General features: G+C 43.8%; 1 protein-coding gene across 6 annotated transcripts in view; it reads right to left on the bottom strand.

Annotated features, from left to right (window-relative positions):
* B3GALT1 (beta-1,3-galactosyltransferase 1) overlaps nucleotides 1–19,960 on the bottom strand; it is a 393,639-nt gene that overhangs the window by 113,037 nt on the left and 260,642 nt on the right. For 2 of the 6 annotated variants that reach the window (XR_012641446.1, XM_074967497.1), the window contains exon 4: nucleotides 9,575–9,664. The exons of the other annotated variants lie outside the window; for them this stretch is intronic. The gene's annotated coding sequence lies outside the window, so the exon portion shown is untranslated. The remainder of the gene's footprint in view (nucleotides 1–9,574; nucleotides 9,665–19,960) is intronic. 6 annotated transcript variants of the gene reach the window in all.

The raw sequence follows: 19,960 nt of genomic DNA, 5'->3' as shown, positions 1-19,960 counted from the left end.
TGATCCTGCTCTCATTAAAGTAGATAGAATTTCATCATTGATTTCAAAGGGAGCACTATCAAGCCCTAGTTTGTAAGTAACTGGGATGCTCTAGATGAGAATGACAGACTTCAGTCTTCAAGCTTACACAGTTAGGGCTGGAATGTGCAACTGGAACAGGGAGATGCTTTGGGGGCAGTGCTGAGACTCAACACTCCAGAGGGAGCTCTATTACGGATTGTGTCTCAGGATGCATGACCCTTTACCAGCTCCTTGATGTCCAGGGGAGTGTTAATGCAGCATAGTGCAACTGGCTACCTCTTGGGTGAGCTGATGCAGGGGGGCTGGAAGGCCCTGCCTCCCTTTGAGGTGACTTGTGTCCCCCAAAGCACTAGGAAGTAACAGTCCCCGCACATTCTCAAGCACAGGTTCTGCTGTTATGCCTGGTGCTTGCAAAAGGGCTCCTTGCACACTGTCCCTGTGCATGCAGGTGCTGCAGCCTGATCAGATTTCTGGTGGCAATTTTTTGTGGGGGAGGTGGATAAAGGGGAAATTATAATCTAACCTGGCTGTTTATTTTTAATGGAGGGAAGCAAGGTTTTAACGAGAGCTCTTAGCCACTTGAACCATCTAAACTCACAATTCTTTCTGTCTGGTTTGAATTTCCTGTTCCAGACAGAAGCTAAAGAAGGATGAGGGAGAATTAAGCACTTATAGATGTGTATCAATAGGCCATTATTGCTACTCTTACAAAGAAGGTTAATGTCATTTGTGCCCTGATTCTGCAACACACATAAGCATGGGCTTGTGTGTGTTTGTGGAATAGGGACCTTGTGCCTATATTTGGTTTCGGTGGCTTGTCTGTGCACATTTATCTACTGGTGACAGGAGTCTTCATGCAGAAGGAAAGAGTGATTACTGTGTTTGCAAATTTTAATTAATTTTTTATATGGAGCTAGAGGTTGGCTGTAATTTGGAATTGTCTTTTCATCAGGAATTGTACTGGATTATATCTAGTAGCTGTTATTGACATTGGTCTGTAGTTCACAAGAGCAAGGAATGAATCTTCCATACTGTAGGATTTTCTTGGCTATCTGTACAGCTCTCAGCCTCTACATTTGCTTGTGGGTAATATAGGCTGCTAGTAATAAAATCAAAATCATATTTCATTTTTAATCACAAATTCTGCTGTGGTGAATTGTGATCTATTGTCCGTCACTAGCTGTTCAGGAATACCAAAATGTAGTTCACAAGTGCACCAAAAGTGCACTTCAGCTTCAATATAACAGTGCAACCTTAACGTCAACTTAAATTTTGTGTGTGGGTTTCTAGTGTTCGATCAAATTTCTTGTTTATTTTCTATAAACTCCTGTCTCTCAACACAAGCAGGTATCCCTAAACTCCTCTTAAGCCTCAATTACAGGACTTGACTTTTCCTTGGTAAAGCTATATTCCCTTTGATCTGTTTAACCTACTTCTGCTCTGTATGAAGTGAAGAGCTGAGTGCTGGCTGGTGGCATTTATTTGCTGTACAATTCTGCATATGAAAATAACTTCTCTGTATGAAAACCTATTACACCTGTGCGATGGGATGAAACCCCCATCATGGGTGAGGAAAAGTTCAAGCCCCAGTTAATTATATTTATTTCACCAGGTTGGTAACTGGGTGGTTACTTGTCAGCCAGAGAGGGTGGGACTAAAATGATCAGCTGATAACACAACAGACACCTGGACCTCTATAAATAGTTCAGTCACAGGAGAGAAGCCACGGCCACACAGGTTCCTGTGAAGAGCTGAAGCACCAGAGACTGTTGGAGGCTTCAGGAAGAATTAGGTTGGGCAGGACAGTGCTTGATACCAGAGTTGGGGGAAAGCAGTGGAACCCCTCAACAGGTGTGAGCACAGGCCCCAGAAGATAGGTTGATATTTAAATAGCACAATATATGATTTTCTTTCTATTAAAAAAATAAGGACATTCACAAACAAAATGTTTATAGTTAGTTACTTCCATCAATAAACTAAACTATAAAAAATACAAAATTAAGGATTAAAAAATTGCAAAGTCAAGCACTCTCAAGTTAGGAAATGCTAGAGTGAACACTGCTCATGCAACCTTAATTTGGCCCCATTGTACTGTGACAAAGTCAGGCCAGACAGCTGTAAGAGAGAGGTGGAAGATGGGTATATCAGCCCTAGAAGGGTAAAGACCCATTTCTCTATGAGCTGAAAAGAGATTATTTTGGGTTAACTAGACAGACCTGACGCCAATTAAGTGCTGCCTGTGACCTTTAACCCCCTTAACCTCTCTCTTCTGGTGAGAGAGAGGTAGGAGAGACAAGCTGCAGCAGGGAGCAAAGGCTTCTCCTGGGTGGAAGTCTGCTCTCCTCCCTATAGGGGAAGAAACCATGCTAACTGCTGTTTAACGTGGATTAGTTCTCCTGTATAACATGTCAGGAGAAAGGTACCAAAAATAATAATAAAAAGACATACACAAATAGGCAGAACAGGGAAGGAGACTTCGGGGAGGGAGGGGGAAGATGGGAAGAGGGAGGGGGGAAAAGCAGAGAGGTCTCAGGTGCTTTTTTGTTTTCTCTTTAAAGTAGAACTGGTCAGAAATTTCAATGTATCCGTGAAAAATCGAGTGTCAAATTTTGCAAAAATCTTCCTTCCCTCGTTATCTGAGCTCTAGTTTAAAGGTAGTAAGTTATGTATGTAGGCCAAGAATAAGTATTTCTGATCATTGTACTGTTAAAGTAAGTGTGACAGCATAACAGTTATGGCTAAGATGGATTTCAACGGGGCTACTCACACGCTTAAAAAAAAATGTGTGCCTTTTTTGCAGGATTATGGCCTAAGTTATTGTCAAAGAAATGGCTGTTGGCTTAAGGGGCAGGAGAAGAACATCCTAAATCATATGCAGATTGAGGCATTATTTGCCTGTAATCTCATTCCTTCTGGCTCCGGGAGAGTGGTCGTCAGCTGTGCTGAATCCTGTGTTCAGGAAAGGGTGGGTTAAATAAAAGTAGCATTAAATTTCTTTGTGGTTGTCTGGTTTACAGCCAGCAAACTGCACGTTGGAACCACTGGATACTTTAAAGTCCTACCCCGCTTCCCCTCAACCATTATTGAAAAGTTAATATAGTTGTGGCCTGATTCTTTAAATCCATTTCTGTGGCTGTGTCTTCATGCTACTGGGTTTCCAGATCAATATATATGAGGCAGTTTAAATGAACATTCAAAATCCAAAAGTGAACAGCTTCATGTGCATTCCCACAGCTGTGTTTATCCAGCTCAGGAATTTCATAGCTAAGATAGTTCACTGTTAGAGACTCTCTAACTCCAGGGGTACAGTATCAAACACCCATATAAATATAATGGTTATAAATGAAAAAGTCAACATTTAGCAAGAGAATCCACACAATTACTACAGGTTTTTTGTTTCCTGTTCTTTTAGAAACTCTATGGCAACTGTTGGCTGGTTTCTTTAATGGTGACAACTGTACCTGTAATATTTCAGGAGGTGTGAAGAGTAGCACAGAGAAATTAGTATATAAATAATGAAAATTGGCATTATTATAATTTGCCTAAAAAGCAAGTAAATGAGTTCATCAGTATATATGATACTAATCATGCCAGGAGCTTGGGAAATAATTCATAATGAATTTGATAAATGTTGTGTCTCTCTGCTTGTGTAATATCAGTAATTAAATCATAATGTCACAACAGTGTTTACATTTGACAATGTTTTTTGAAGTTTTTAACTATGTGAATATTCAAAAATTGATCTCTCTTGCTTAGCTGCAACTGGTCAGAGAAGCGATATGGTATCTCGGTTTAGTAAAATGCCACTGCTTGAATGTTCAAAGAGGGAAGTACAAACAAGCCGTGCACATGGTCAAACAAAATTGATTTATAAATTCAAACAAGAATAGGATATTTCTTGAGAAATTAATAAAAAAAAGTCAGTAAATACACAACTGAAAGAACAGCACCTATGCCTTTATTTTTAAAATAATTATTCCAAAAAACTGAAAACCAAAACGTTGGGGGAGAAACAAACATTGGAGATATAATAGAGAAAATGCTGATTTAATACACATGGAAATATAAAACTACAGAAAGTTTGGGAAAATAGTGAAAGCACTGTTGGAACAGAATGAAAATTCTCCACGGGATAGATAATTCTCTTCAGTATTTTTCTTTCCTACTGGAACAATTCTGTTTCAACTCATAAGGAGCCATTTCTGTATATTCTCTTTTTCTTGTGTAATTTTATGTCACCCAGCAATTGAAATCAGAAAAGGTTCTGGCAGTACCCTAATGAACTTGATCAGTTTCACAGTATGGTGCCAATGAAAATCTGGTTTACAGCCTGAGAAATCAGAGTAAGACTAAAAACAAACAAACAAAAACTACTGGAAATCCTGGGCTAGGTGAAATGGTACAAAATAGACTGGTTCATTGTGCTCCTTATGACGCCAATACTCCAGTGGATCCACTAGTGCAGACCTCTGTGAAGTCCTGTTAAAACAATGGTACTTGACTTCTCCGCAGGATTTCTGCATTAGTGGCTCCTGAAGCAGGATTGGGGCCTTAAGGTTAAATCCTGTAAATGGTTCTCTGAGGATTAAGGAATGGATTGCGTGTGCCGGTGTGGAGCCCTGTTGAAGTCAATAGGTGCTGTGCAGATTTGACAGTGTGCTCAGTCAAATCTATCTGCAGCGTCTGACCATATATTTGTAAAATTGAAGCCCTGCTATACGTTTCATCAATCTGATGCTTCTTGTGGCCTCACTTCAATAAAGTGGGTGGGGTTTTTTTCCCAAAAAAATAAAATAAAATTCAAACTATATAATAAAAATTCAACCTTTGCAGATTTTTTTATTGTGCACCCAGCTCTGATAGGGCCAAACGGTAAAAGCAATTCCAGAAAAAACTGAATGAGGCACAAGGGTGAGCAAAGTTTCACATTTCTATTGAACATCATAAAGAGTAATTAGCTAATACATACTGAGGAGGATAGATCACAGTGTGAACGCCAATACGTTTGCCTGCTTTATCTCTGGGACAGTGCTAACCCTGTCTCACTGTCTCAGGTGAGTTTGCATTCATACAGTAGCCAATCAAAGACTTGACACAATTAAGAAACTCGGAAACAAAGGCAGCTGTTTCTTGCTCAATGAAACATGACATTAAAGGCTGTTGTCCACATGTGAGAAGCCAATTTGCAATTTGATTGATGCCTATGGTATTAAAATAAAATACTGCTATTTATATGATATAGACTAGCACAGCATGGTCTTCATTCTTGTAAATTAAAGGATCATTTATCACAGATCATTAAAATGCAGATCTGGACTAACGCACATGGTTTTCAAATTCTATTCTAAACATTGGAGAAAACGGATGGGCAGCTAGAACATATGGGCAAAGTAGTACTTATTCTATCAGTTCGTATTTTCCTTCTGCTCTGAATAATACACATTGAAGTCTGACACGGCATGAGGTAGAATGAAGGATTCTATGGCTTTGGTCTTTCTGACTTTCCTAATGCCCAACCTAAACCATCCTTGCTGCTATTTAAGCCCATTGCGTCTTGTCCTTTCCTCAGAGGTTAAGAAGAACAATTTTTCTCCCTCATCCTTGTAACAACATTTTATGTACTAGAAAACTGTTATCACGTCCCCCATCAGTCTTCTCTTGTCCAGACTAAACAAACCCAATTTTTTCAGTCTTCCCTCATAGGTCATGTTTTCTAGACCTTTAATAATTTTCTCTAGACTTTATCCAATTTATCCACATCTTTCCTGAAATGTGGTGCCCAGAACTAGACACAATACTCCAGTTGAGGCCTAATCAGCACAGAGTAGAGTGGAAGAATTACTTCTCGTATCTTGCTTACAACACTCCTGCTAATATATCCCAGAATGATGTGTTTTGGTTTTTTTTGCAACATCGTTACACTGTTGATTCGTATTTACCTTGTGATTCACTATGACCCCTAGATCCCTTTCTGCAATAGTGCCTCCTAGGCAATCATTTCCCATTTTGCATGTGTGCAGCTGATTGTTCCTCCTAAGTGGACTACTTTGCATTTGTCCTTTATTGGTCCCCTCCCCACAATCCTGAGGTCAGCCAGGAGCTGTCTTATCTGTAGTACATCCCAGAGCAGCCTCAGGGGTATTCTGTCTTCAATTTGGCTGCAATAGTGCACATGGAACTGCTCTTGCAGAAATTAGGCACAGCATAGCAGTGCTCTGGCTATTCCCCTGACAAATCTCCTGTGTCTGGACCAGGGTTCAGGGGAGATAAAGGGCAAGGTATGCTGGTTCTACCACACTGGGGAAACCACCACGTAGTTGGTTTAGTAAATTTTATGGTTGTTTTGCAAAGCAGCCTGGATTGGGGACCAGGGTCTGACTCCAAAACTGCAAAGACTGAGGAGATTTTTTTGGCAGGGGAGACTTTGTGACTGTGTAATGGTTTAGGCAGAACCTTATTTCACACCTCATTTACTTGGATGATTGGAACTTGAAAAAAGGAGTGGGAGGAGATGTGAGACTCTTTAAAGGATGTCATGAATGTGGTTTTATTGTTGTCCTCACTTCTTGGGATAGTGCACCTTCCTGGTACTCTCTTCAAGATTTTCCACAGTACTCATAACTCATTCTGGCCAAGCCTAGGCTTTGTGGGGTAGTGTCTTAAGTTGTGTGTCCAAGGTCAGCATTCAGTAAACCATATTGTTTGGTGGAGAGCGACAGGGAAGTGGAGGCTTGAACAATCAGTTATGAGAGATAAGCACTTCTCACTGAGGATATGTCTACACTGCAACTAGACACCTGTGGCTGGTCTGTGCTGGCTGACTTGGGCTCGCAGGGCTCAGGCTAAAGGGCTGTTTAATTGTGGGGTAGATGTTCAGGCTTGGGCTGGAACCTGGGCAGGGGCACTGGAACACGGGGCCAAGAGGCTGAGGCCCTCCCACTTTTTAAAATGGACTGGCCAGGCCCGTTCACTTTCCGCGTTGGGCCCAGCCTCTGCCCCTTCTCTTCCCCCTGAGGCCCCGCCCCCTGGCCAGGTGAGAAGCTGGAATTGGATCCGGGGAGCTCGGGCAGCTATGGGGAGCCATGGACCGTCTAGCTGCCCAGGGTCGGAAGTAGAGAGCAGCCCCGGCCTGTGTCCTCACCTCCTGGGGTCCCCACCCAGAGCAGATGGAGGGTCTGTGGCTCTCTGCCTGCATGGCTCTTACCATGACCCGGCTGCAGCTCTTCTGTCAGCCCTGCCCCCAGGCCAGGCTGGAAGCTGGAGCTGGGTCAGGGTAAGAGCTGTGCAGGCAGCTGAAGGAGGTGAAGGAGCCTGGGCTCCCTGGCCTGTCTCCGGATTCCTTCTTGGCTGGGGGACAGGGCCTCAGGGAAGAGGCAGGGCAGGGGTGGGGCTCTGGAGGGGGAGGACATTGTGGTCCCCCCATTTTTACAAAGAATCTTTTGCTCCTGAGCCTGGGCTCTAGGATCCTGTGAGGTAAGAAGGTCCCAGAACTTCGGCTGCAGCCCACACCCAAATAGTTACACCGTGATTAAGCAGTCCCTTTAGCCTGAGCCCAAATCAGTTGGCAAAGGCCAGCCACTGGTGTCTAAGTGCAATGTAGACCAGGGGTCGGCAACCTATGGCACACGTGCCAAAGATGGCACGTGAGCCGATTTTTAATGGCACGCTGCTGCCTGTCGGGTCCCAGCAGCCGGCCCCGCTCAGCCCGCTGCCACACCCAGGCCGGGACCCCGGCAGGCAGCAGCGTGCAATTAAAAATCCTGCCGATCTCAGCCCGCTCTTCTCCGCCTCTCCCCCCCCCCCCCCCCACCGCCCCGCTCCGGGGCAGGGTGAAGAAGCTTGATCCTGCCAGCTGCTGCTGCAGGGCAGGCAAGCTCCCCCTCCCCCACCTCTTCCTCCAGCATGCTGCGTTCCTGCCCCTTCTCTCCATCCCTGCCACCGATCAGCTGATGGCCCTTGCGGGGGAGGGGAAGAAGCGGAGCCGCAGCGTGCTCACTGCTCTGGGGAGGAGGCAGAGAAAAGGTGGGGATGGGGCCTTGGGGAAGGGGGGTGGAATCAGGGTATATCCCCTCCAGCCCCCTGCCATGAGCCGCTCTGGGCAGGGGGCTGAGAGCATCCCCATGACCCCAGCCCCCTGCCCTGACCCCTGTACCCCCCCACACACTCCCAGCCCCCTGCTCTGACCCCTGCACCTCCACACACACACTCCCAGCCCTCTGCCCTGACCCCTGCATGCCCCCATGACCCTAGCCCTGACTCCAGTACCCCCCCCACATACCCAGCCCCACCACACCCCATGTCCTGACTCTTGCACCCCCCACATTCCCACCCCCACCCTGAGCACCAAATGGGAGCTCCTGCACCCCCTATCTTCACCCCCCGCCATATTCCCACCTGCACCCCTCGCACCAAATGGAAGCTGCCCAGGTAAGCACTCCACACCCAAACCTCCTGCCCCAACCCTGAGCCCCATCCCTCATTCTAGCTCCTGGCCAGACCCTGAACCCCAACCCCCAGCCTGCTCCTTCACCCCCAGCCCTGTGCTCAGTGCACTGCTCAGCTCAGTGCAGAGAGAGAGGAAGAGAATGGGCTAGAACCAGGGAGAAGGTAGGTACCCACTCTATGTGGGCAGGGCGGGGATCCCAGACCAGTAGCGGGCTGAGCGGGGCTGACAGCCGGGACCCCAGCCCACTGCCAGTCTGGGGTCCCGGCTGTCAGCCCCACTCAGCCCGCTGCCAGACTGGGGTTCTGGCTGCCGGCCCCTTGACAGCCGGGGTCCCGGCCACAGGCCGGGCCCGCCCAGCCTGCTGCCAGCCTAGGTGAATGGAACCCCAGGCTGGCAGTGGGCTGAGCAGGCTGGTGGCGTAAGATCGGCATTTTAATTTAATTTTAAATGAAGCTTCTTAAACATTTTGAAAACCTTGTTTACTTTACATACGACAATAGTTTAGTTATATAATATATAGACATAGAGACCTTCTAAAAAACATTAAAATGTATTACTGGCATGCGAAACCTTAAATTAAAGTGAATAAATGAAGACTCGGCACACCAGTTCTGAAAGGCTGCCAACCCCGATGTAGACATACCCTGAGAGGCCACGGAGGGTCAGTTTCAGTCGCTGGTAGGGGGTTGGAGCAGAGCATGTGTCTCGGTGGTACCATGGAGGGGAGAGTGTGTGTGTGTGTAGTTAGTTCAAGAGGGGGGAAAACCAAAGGTATATGTAGGGGTCTCAAAAGCACAAGACCTTTGCACACTTGGTGGGTGCTAGGGCCAGCTCTACATAACATTACAGCAGTTCTCACTCTGTTATCTGGGCACTGAATGATGATTCCGTCTGTCACAGATGGCCTTATCTCACAGCCACATAATGACTCTATCAGCATTTGAAAAAGGGGATTAAAATGAAGCTGTTGGGGAATTTGGGTGAGGAAACAGCACAATTTTATGGCTGCATCACTCTGTGCTCTCAGCAAGGTTGCCTGCCTCAGCCAATCAGAGCATTGTTGTGTGTACTGTCATTTTTCTTCATCACAAGATCTCCTCATCTTACCATTGCAGTGGCTCATACTCTGTTCTGTATTCCACTGTAATGTCGTCTCCCAGCTTGCTGCAAAAGGCTTCTGAGGAAAAGCTCTTCCATCTAATGAATTAGGTATAACCATGAAAGGCAGTTAGTGATCGCAGCCTCTTCTATCGCTTCCACTTTGTTAGACAGCTGGTTTTGAAACACAGGTCAGTTAAAAGAGCATGTGGTTTCTGTGACCTCTACTGCCACTGTTGCTTGTTGCTTCCAGCATTACTGGAAAACTCTACAGTAAAACACCTCCCAAAGGACTGCGTGGCATCTCTACTGGTCTCTATTATATCATTCATTTTCTCAGATCAGCAAAGACCTTGCTTCCCTTTTATCTTCTCTCCCTGCTCCTCCTCCACGTAAAATACCAAACTCTGTAGTGATGGAACAAGAATTAAAAATCTTAGACCTAGAAGCACTGAAAACGAGTTTAACTCTTCCTGTCATATTTCAGCAAAATAAACTCCCACTCTGGGGAGAGATTGAGAGTGACTCAGAATGAGTTAGGGTGGGAAGTCAGTGTAATAACTTGAGCACTGAACCCACAGAGTGTTTTCTCTCTGCATAATTATAGCGAATCCCTCATCTGCTGCTGGTTTTATTTGAACACCACTATCTACATGGCAAATGGCTATGCTGATCTATCCACAGCACATACTATTAGTATTGGTTGAGAGTGGGTTGTGAGCAAGAACTAAACTTTTTTGAGAGAGTCCACCACATGATAAAGAAAATGGTCTGGCTCTTCGCCTTTGATCTCATCTTTGTTTTTCCTTCTTTATCTCTGGCACTGGCTCTAAATGCTTAGAAGACCATACTTGGTTTAACTGTGTCAGTCATTGCCAAGGCATTTATTCAGCTTTAAACCTGTGATAGTTACTTGTGGGTAATTAGGTCAGATATTTAACCCAGCAGTAGTAGTAGGTTGGTTCTGGTTTGTTTGTTTTAAATATACAAGTCCCTGGCAGGTATTTTGACTATGTAAAAATGTTTCCAGAGCTTGTATAAACTGTTTTGGAACAGGAAGAAGAAGGTAAAAATAAAATTAAAAAAAATCCAAAGTGGAGAGGAATCTTAAAGCATAAGAAAAGCATCAGATTTTCTTCCTGGGTTTAACCACCAAGAGCATAAGTCTTTGCAATATATTATTTTCTATAGATTCAATTTGGCATTCTGAAATACCTGTTACTGTGATATGTATGTCAGATGTAACTTTATTAATTTTGTAACATCTTTACTACTTTTTGAAACACCGAGAAAATTGTTGCATTTATAAATCTGTATTCTGAGTTTTTATTTAAGTCACCATGACAGACAAAGAAATAGGAATCGTCCTTCTAGGAACTCAAGAGTCTTATATCAAACCTCTAGATTTCAGGCATACTGTCTTAATAGCCTCTAGTTATAACCACAACATGAAAAAGCTTCTAAGGACTTTTGAAACTTGAGATACGCATGGAGTGTTAAAGTAAAATCTTTGTATTGTATTAGGAATATGAATAAAAAATGAAATAATGAAGCATTTAATTAGGCTTCAGTATTCAGTGTTCCTAGCAAATGACAGTGGGGGCTATGTTGTCTCTAAGAAATCTGGGCATACCCCTTGCCATGGGACTTGCAAGCTGTCCTCTGGGAAGCTTTAAGGCTGCTTTGTGGTGCCAGAGTGGTACAAAGCAGCCTTATCAGAGGTCAATATCTAGCTCTGAAACTACACTGGACCTTGCACAGAATGGAACATATCCTTGTGTTTTATAGCTTAAGGACCAATGCTAATGTCGAATGTCAAAAATTTTCAACCTATGAGTCAACATCAATAGTAAAAAGTTGGAGGTTTAAAATCACCCCTTACTCTGTTTTATGACACAATAATCAGAGACCCCACTGACATAATGTTTATATTGAATATTCCATTTCCATCAATTCCTATAAAAGCTAAGTTTCAGAGTAGCAGCCGTGTTGGTCTGTATTTCCAAAAAGAAAAGGAGTACTTGTGGCACCTTAGAGACTAACAAATTTATTTGAGCATAAGCTTTTGTGAGCTACAGCTCACTTCATCGGATGCATTCAGTGGAAAATACAGTGGGGAGATTTATATACACAGAGAACATGAAACAATGAGTGTTACCATACACACTGTAACAAGAGTGATCAGGTAAAGTGAGCTATTACCAGCAGGAGAGCGGGCGGGGTGGGGGTGGGGGTGGGGAACCTTTTTGTAGTGATAATAATGGGGGCCATTTCCAGCAGTTGACAAGAACATGTGAGGAACAGTGGATGGGGGGGGGGGAAATAAACATGGGGAAATAGTTTTACTTTGTGTAATGACCCATCCACTCCCAGTCTCTATTCAAGCTTAAGTTAATTGTATCCAGTTTGCAAATTAATTCCAATTCAGCAGTCTCTCGTTGGAGTCTGTTTTTGAAGTTTTTTTGTTGAAGTATTGCCACTTTTAGGTCTGTAATCGAGTGACCAGAGAGATTGAAGTGTTCTCCTCCAACTGGTTTTTGAATGTTATAATTCTTGACATCTGATTTGTGTCCATTTATTCTTTTACGTAGAGACTATCCAGTTTGACCAATGTACATGGCAGAGGGGCATTGCTGGCACATGATGGCATATATCACATTGGTAGATGTACAGGTGAACAAGCCTCTGATATTGGGCTGATGTGATTAGGCCCTATGATGGTGTCCCCGAATAGATACGTGGACACAGTTGGCAACGTGCTTTGTTGCAAGGATAGGTTCCTGGGTTAGTGGCTCTGTTGTGTGACAGAGACAAACACCTACAAGATCTCTATCAAGCGTTCTTACAACTACAATACCCACCTGCTGAAATGAAGAAACAGATTGACAGAGCCAGAAGAGTACCCAGAAGTCACCTACTACAGGACAGGCCCAACAAAGAAAATAACAGAACGCCACTAGCCATCACCTTCAGCCCTCAACTAAAACCTCTCCAACACATCATCAAGGATCTACAACCTATCCTGAAGGATGACCCATCACTCTCACAGATCTTGGGAGACAGGCCAGTCCTTGCTTACGGACAGCCCCCCAACCTGAAGCAAATACTCACAAGCAACCACACACCACACAACAGAACCACTAACCCAGGAACCTATCCTTGCAACAAAGCCCATTGCCAACTGGGTCCACGTATCTATTCAGGGGACACCATCATAGGGCCTAATTCATTCCAACTTAGGGTTTAATATAACTGAAAAACTTAACTCCAACCTAGAAGTTTTGCTTAGATACGGAGTTTGTTTTAGTTTTAAGAGCTTACTCCAGTCCTAAGAGTCCACTAGTTTGGGCTAGAAGTGCAACCCAGACAGAGACAGAACTGATAGATTTAAGTTAGAAGCCTTTTTTGTCTTAAAAGGAGGATTTAATAAAAGATGTTTGTTTATTACGAAGCTGCTACTGGAACTTTGAAAATTAAATTAACATACTTTAAGATCCCCTAGGAAACTATACAGTTCCTTATTTTCTATAGTTTTACTGGGCCCCTAACTTTTTCTGCTTTTTAAAGAATATTTCTTTGTGGACCTATGTGAAAGAGGCTATTTTCAAATTAATCCATACAAGTCTGCATATTATCTCACGATAGTCAAATATATAAAACACAGAATTATTGAAAACTAGGGCTGGAGAGGACTGCAAGACGTCACCTAGTCAATCACTCCATGCTGAAGCAGGACCGAGTATACCTAGACCATCCCCGACAGATGTTTGTCTAACCTGTTCTTAAAAAATTCCAGTGACAGGGTGGGACAAAGTGGGAACTTTTGTAACATTTTTAATGAATACTAGATGTGCCTCAGTTTCCCTTACATGCTGCAGTGTTACCTAGGGAGTAGAAAGTGGTGTTTGTTCTCTGCAGAGGCCCAGAAGTTCACCTGTGAATGGAGCCTAGCTGTGTGGAGCTTGGGCCCCATATCAATGGAACTTTTGAGAAGACAATGGCAAATACAATCATCGGGACTTTGGTGCCTACCAACCAGTGACCATGGATGGCTCACTTCTGTGCAGGAAGCCAAGCAGTGTTTGCCCAGCTGGAGAACAGGTTAAGTGTTGGCTGCAGGAAGTAGTTGAGATAGGCACGCACCTGAACCAGGGCAGAGGTCAAGAGTGACAGAGCTTTGGGCTCTGTGCTGACCAGGATGGACTATGCTGTAAACTTTCTTTTCTCTATGGTAACCAAGGACTTCCTATGATGTTTTCCAGCTAGCTATTAATGTTTTCTGTTCTATAGCATGGGCTGATGATCATTGCAGATGCTGATGGAGGAAGCACATTGCTCCCTAGGATTGTACAAGTCTCCCTCAGAAGTCTGCCTCAGTGGGACTCACTGAATGGAGCTCATAATGTAAAGCAGGGTTGCTGAAAGACCAGAGGTCCAGCCTAAGGAGGTGGTGAACCCATGTGGCTTGCCCTGGAGGAAGATTGAGAGCCCTAGGGGGTCTGCCTCACTGAAGGGGGTCCTCCCAGAGACTGTTCCAAAGCTGGGGCCAGAGCAGGGGTCCTGTAGATTAGTGACACAGGGATTCCAAAGCCTCCCCAGATAATATATGCATTGGTCTAGCTCTGTTCCCATTGAAGTCAATGGTAAAACTCCCATTGACTTTAATGGGGACTGAGTCAGGCCAATGCTGAATACTGGTGAAAATTCCATCCTTATTCCCTGCCCAGTGCAGTACAGTATCCTGAATTACTTCTATATTTAGATTTTAAAAAGGCCTTAAAATAAAATCTTTTTTTACTCTTTTTTCCCAACTAATGTTTGGAGCTCTGCTACTGGACTGTCCATTAATTCACCACAGTTATTGTGCAGCAAATGGTACTGACCTTCTCGATCTGCCTAATGTCTCCCCTTAAACCAATGCTCAATTCAGAATGTTCTCCTCCCCTTCCCTACATCTCACCCTTTAGCTGTCAAACAGAACAGAGCAAGCTTTTATATTAGCAGTCACTGAAGGACAGAGGATAGGTGAGACATCACTATATAGGAAAATAAATTACTGTGAACTTACAGGGGATAATAGACATTTTCCATTGACTCCAGCTATCTGTACCACTAATTATAAAAGTAAGAGGCTATTTTGACTTTAAGAACCTTAGCTTTTATAAAAAGAAAAGGAGTTTTTGTGGCACCTTAGAGACTAACAAATTTATTTGAGCATAAGCTTTCATGAGCTACAGCTCACTTCATCGGATGCATTCAGTGGAAAATACAGTGGTGAGACTTATATACGCAGAGAACATGAAACAATGGGTATTACCATACACACTGCAATGAGAGTGATCAGGTAAGGTGAGCTATTACCAGCAGGAGAGTGGGGGAGAGGGGGGATGACCCATCCACTCCCAGTCTCTATTCAAGCCTAAGTTAATTGTATCCAGTTCCTAAGTTGGAATGAAATATTCTTTGATGTTAAGGGCAATTAAAAGGAGGGGAGGAGAAACCAATCCTGCAGCTTGGATCTACTTCTCTATCTAGCTTTGTACTCAAAGGTTTTTAATATGAGTAAGAAACATGGCCCATTTAACCCTTTCACAAGCTTATTGATTGGCGTCAACTAAACTACTTTCACCACAGAAGATATTAGCACAGTTAAAGTTTTATTTTGTGATAAGATTTTTTTTTAAGGATTCAGCCAGGAACTCTCTTATTAATACAAATACAGTAAGCTTTTTAAGAGTGCACAAGCATACATAGATATGTTGATGAATATTCTGTAAGTCCATTACAATGCAGTTCTTTAATCATGGGAAAGCGAACCACTGTCACTTTAGCTCACCAATGTCTATCAGCAGCAAGATTAACGTAAATTTTTTGGAATAGTAGAAAGTCAGTGCACTAATAAACTGTCTTCTATGAAGTATTGGCTAGTGGTTAAAACACAATAGTAGGTGTTAGGAATGGACCTGACTTCTCCTGGATCTCAGTAAATTGCTCTGTGGCTGAAGACAAATCACTTAACCTCTTCCTGTCTGTTTGCCATCTGCAAAATGTGGATACTCCAACCTTTCCCAAGAGGAGTTGCAAGGCTTAATTCATTGATACTTAGAAAGCACTCTGAGATGTTGAGCTGGAAGGTTGCATAGAAAAATAAAATGTTACATTAGAAGTTGAAAACAAACACCTCAGCCCTGTCTCAGTGTTTGCTCCCATCAATTCCTGGGCTTTGCCTTGGCATTTAGATGACAGTGGGAGGTGGTTATCCTCTGACAGCATTGTAATCTAGGGATAGTATCTTTTCAATCAGTTAGGGATCAAATTTCACCCTAAAAAACAAACAAACCCCAGTTCATAAACAAATATCTCTGCCCACACTAAATCAAGTGCTCTGATACCCGGTGATGAGCCTGGCTTCAGAGGTGTGTGTGTGAACAGAGATATAAATAATACATAATCATGCGCTTTACAGGATTAAATCACCATTTTTGTCAGTGGATGTTTGTCACGATGTGCATGTTTTCTGTGTTACTGGTTTCTTATACCATTAGATCAGTTACCTGGCAACTTCCCAGAATGGCAATTGTTCATGCTAGGCTGCTGGATACGTACAGCTGAAACTGATTGTCCATGGCTGTGTTCACACAATTTTCGTTCCTTTAAACTTATTTTAAAAGGTCTCTTTTCCCTTTTTATATACTATAAACCATATTCACAACAAGCATAACTGTGAACTCTTGATTTTACTGTTCTGAGAGATGATATAAAATGTGCTGGAGGACGTATGGGAAGGTGAAAAATGTACGCCTATGTTATGTTTTCTCAACGTTTTCAGCCTTGCCTGAGATTTTAGGTACATAAGATAGGATTGTGGTTTTATTGTTCAAAGGCTTCATCTCTGACATTCACAATGACATTTAGACATGGATTAAATATTTTGTTGATTATTTTTAGGGTAAGTGTTATTAAATGGTGGGACTACGTATATGGTAAATCTTTTAATAGGAAAGCATAATTCTCTCAACAGATTGGCAGAGAGATCTATCTTACAGTGATTTGATTGTACTCAGATAAATAATACAGTTATGTTTGAGTGACAGTATAAATGCAGAGGTGTATGTGTATGAATGGCTGTTTTGTAAATGCTAAGAGTTATGAGTTTTTAATATTTTTATTATGATAACAATGATATCTTGTCCAAAAGATAAATGCACTATGGACAATGAAACTGAATTTTGGAAAGTATCAGTTAATTTTTTTTTAAAATACATATACGTTAATTAACCGCTCACAGGGTCAAATCCTGAAATCCTCACTCTGGCAACCCCCCAGTCCAAAGTTACAAATACTTTGATTACATAAAGGGTGAATAGTTATGATATATATATCAGGCCTGGAGCCACACAACAGTATGCTGTGATCCTGCCATATCTCAGGAGGTAAGCAGTGTCAGCTGTTGTTTAAGAAAGAACATTATATTTGTCTATCACAAACTTAAAAACAGCTGGGTTCCTGGCTCACTGAAAAAGAGAGCAAAGCTGCATCAGATTTACTGGCTGACTTTACTGGCCATGACTTGTCACAGTTACAAAAAGTAAAAGCACCTGCATATGAATGTGTGGTCCTAGTTGAAAATGTTGTGGCTAACTCTGTGTCTGGCTCATTTACTTATCTGAGCCAGAACTATGGACATCAGGGTTTGGGAAGCTGCAGTATATTTCCCCATCACATATACATGCTATTTCAAATGTCTGCTGAGTACCTGTTGAATCTGTGGGTCTCCATTTTATGTCACGCTATGCCCAACTATTCACTACAGTTAGCAGGCCTCTCAATGTGGGCTTTACAAGGACCTGATTTTTCAGAGGTGCTGAGCACCTGTAACTGCTGCTGATTTCGCTTAGAATTGTGGGTACTTGCGACCTCTAAAAATTAGGTCCTGTTTGTCACATTTGGTGGGGTTTAATCATACAAATAGTGTATTACCACTTGCATTAAGGCCAGATCTCTGTTCTGGTTCCCTGATAGAACTAGAGGACACTTGTTCCAGGACAATCATCACCCCAGCTTTTTACTGTTTAGATGCATCTGACTATGCATACACTCAGTGACACAGGTACATACCTGGCTTTGAAGTGCAACCAGGCTTATCCCTCAACCAATAATCGAGGTGGTCATGATTGCACATTACCCTTACTAACTCCTTCAGCTTCTTGCTTCTACTGCTCATTTAAAAAAATAATTTTTAAAAACTGTTGTGCTCTTTTTTAAAAGGAAAAACCTCCTTCCTTCCACTTCCGGCTCAGAAAGATCTCTCAGAATGACCATTGGAACACTTCCCGGGGCCAATGATGTCAAACATTTATTCAGACTTTTCATGATGCTCTTGTGCTTTACAAACTTTCTTGCAAATAACACCATGATTACCTGCATGTTTATGAATAAAAGGGTTGTGAATACTGGCAAAGTGGATTAACAGGCTTTATTTAGATTATTATTTGTGAATGCTATTTTCACCCATCTCTGCTTATAATTTCCCCTGCAGTTTCCACTGGATTCAGCATTCTTTACTTACATTACCCAACAATTCAGGACATTCACTTGCAGCTAAACAGCTGTCAAGTTTCTTCTCAAAGGTGAATGCATTACAGTGGTTATCGCTATCTAGCTATATACACAGAAGTCTGTAAAGCAGTTGGGGAACTTTTGGTATGAAAGGAGACATACTATTGGAGGGTAAAACTAAGAATTGTTCAGAGGTAAATCAAGAATAATGGCTGATTGCTCAAGTTATTGTATTTTAACAAATATATATTCAGTTGTTCAAAAGATCTTGTCTGTCAGGTGGTCCTTCATTAAGTGATTTTGATAAGTGGCATTAATTTAACAGATTCCCACTGACAGAGGCTGTTTAGTAAGGAGAATAAATTTCCAAGGATGATTTGTCTGTGTTTGAATATTACTTGATTGAGGGCCTGAACCAAAGCCCACTGAAGTGAATGGAAGACACATTGACTGCAGTGAGCTTTGGATCAGGCCCTGATATCACACTTGTTTAAACATGTGATCCCATGACTGACATTTCCAATCAGGTTTAGACTAAATAAACACTATGTCTTCAAAATTTGCATTATAAATGGTTCACGTAATTCAGAGATAGAAAAGACTTATTGTGTCAATCAATCTGTCCTGCTGCCAGTATGTGGTTGTTTCCTATGGTATATTTTTGAGTGTTTTTTAAATACTTAGGGTTTATTTCGCGTTGCTGGGATAGGGGTATGTCACAGAGTGTGGGGGAGTAAGGGTCTTGCACCCCCCACTTCCTGCGATACACCGTGACTCTCAGCCAGCCAGTAAAACAGAAGGTTTATTAGATGACAGGAACACAGTCTAAAACAGAGCTTGTAGGTACAGAGAACAGGACCCCCCAGTCAGGTCCATCTTTGGGGGTGGGGAGACCAGACCCAGGTTCTCGGCCTCCCCCCATCTCCCCAGCGAGCTCCAAACTGAAACCCCCTCCAGCCCCTTCTCTGGCCTTTGTTTCTTTCCTGGTCAAGGAGGCCACCTGATCTCCTTGTTCTCCCACACCTTCAGTTGGCACCTTGCAGGGGAGGGGCCCAGGCCATCAGTTGCCAGGAGACACGGTGTCGGCCATTCTCTCTGCAGACAGCATCACATCTGCTCTCTAGGGCTCTGCAACAATCACACACCCTTATCCCACCACCTAGATATTTAAGCATGGCTGTCCTTAGGCATACGCAGCTGCATAGGGCAGCATGAAATTTGGGGCACCAAATTGCCCCAAATTTCATGGTGCCCTAGGCAGCTGCGTGCTGCATACGCGGCAGCACCAGCCCCGATGACCAGCCCTATCCCTTGGCTGGCCCCCCTACAGGCTGCGCCCACTGCAAGGGTCAGGGCCGTCCCTAGGGGTGTGTGGCCCTGGACAACTCCCTCCGCCTCACCTCTTACCCTCCCCCCCCCGCTCTGCCCCCAGCCCGCCCCCATTCCACCTCTTCCCCAGAGACCCCGCACCCACCGGCAATGGCGGGAAGCGGAGCAACTCGGCCCCAGCCCACTCCACTCCTCCAGCGCCCAGCCACTTGGCTCCGCTTCCCACCGCCGGTGAGTGCGGGGAGGTTGGTGAAAGGATGCCCGCTGCACTCGCCAGCAGCAGGAAGCAGAGCGACGTGGCTCCAGCCAGCTCTGCTTCCCTTGCCCCGGCCCCAGCCGCAAGGGGGGGGGTTGGGGAACGTTCCCCCCCACCTCAACTCGCTGGCGGCAGGAAGTGGAGCGCCGCGGCTGGGAGCTGGCGGAGTAGAGCGTGCTGGGGCTAGGCTGCTCCGCTTCCTGCCGCTGCCGATAGTGCAGGGGGGAACCCCTTCCTCCAAACCCCCTTCC

The sequence above is a fragment of the Natator depressus genome, chromosome 11 (assembly GCF_965152275.1).
Source record: "Natator depressus isolate rNatDep1 chromosome 11, rNatDep2.hap1, whole genome shotgun sequence".
In the NCBI taxonomy this organism is placed as follows: Eukaryota; Metazoa; Chordata; order Testudines; family Cheloniidae; genus Natator; species Natator depressus.
The sequence above is the reverse complement of the archived record's forward strand: the minus strand, read 5'-3'. Positions and strand labels throughout refer to the sequence as shown.